This window comes from Haplochromis burtoni, unplaced genomic scaffold (assembly GCF_018398535.1).
Source record: "Haplochromis burtoni strain Fernald_Lab_line unplaced genomic scaffold, NCSU_Asbu1 Contig_276, whole genome shotgun sequence".
Taxonomy (NCBI): domain Eukaryota; kingdom Metazoa; phylum Chordata; class Actinopteri; order Cichliformes; family Cichlidae; genus Haplochromis; species Haplochromis burtoni.
This window is the reverse complement of record NW_024582637.1, coordinates 33,005-33,980: the sequence shown is the minus strand read 5'-3', so window position 1 is coordinate 33,980 and position 976 is coordinate 33,005.

Sequence of the window (976 nt, the reverse complement as noted above, 5' to 3'; positions counted from 1 at the left end):
TTGTTGCTTTTGCGCCTGGATTTCAGTGTATTTGTACTTCAAGTTGTTAGAAAGTTCCTCAAGTTCTGTGTTTTTTCTCAGCATTTCATTGATGCTACTCTGCATCTCTGAACATTGTTTTTCCAGTTTTTTCTTTTCTCCTTCCAGTTCAGTTGCTTTGTACTTCATTTCATTATAATATTTTTGGAGTTTTTAATTTTTCCTCTGGAGAATAAGTTTTCTTCTTTCTGTTGTATGTCCTGTTGCTCCTTCTCTTGAAGCAACTCTTGATTTTGGAGCAGTGTTTCATTCAGAGTTATTTGGAGCATTTTGTATTTTTCCTCCATGTCTTCAAGTTTACATTGCATCTTTTATGTCCTGCTGATCTTTCTCTTGAACAAATGCTTTATTTCTCTGCAGTGTTTTATCGAGCCTTATTTGCAGCACTCTGCATTTTTCTTCCATGTCTTCAAGCTTGGAGTTCATTTCTTTCTGTTTTATGTCCAGTTGCTTCTTCTCTTGAAGCAACTGTTGTTTTATTGTGCTTCATCTGCAGCGCTCTGTATTTTTCCTGCATGCCTTGGAGTTTGCACTGCATGTCTCTTGGTTATACAGGGAGTGCAGAATTATTAGGCAAGTTGTATTTTTGAGGAATAATTTTATTATTGAACAACAACCATGTTCTCAATGAACCCAAAAAACTCATTAATATCAAAGCTGAATGTTTTTGGAAGTAGTTTCTAGTTTGTTTTTAGTTTTAGCTATTTTAGGGGGATATCTGTGTGTGCAGGTGACTATTACTGTGCATAATTATTAGGCAACTTAACAAAAAACAAATATATACCCATTTCAATTATTTATTTTTACCAGTGAAACCAATATAACATCTCCACATTCACAAATATACATTTCTGACATTCAAAAACAAAACAAAAACAAATCAGCGACCAATATAGCCACCTTTCTTTGCAAGGACACTCAAAAGCCTGCCATCCAT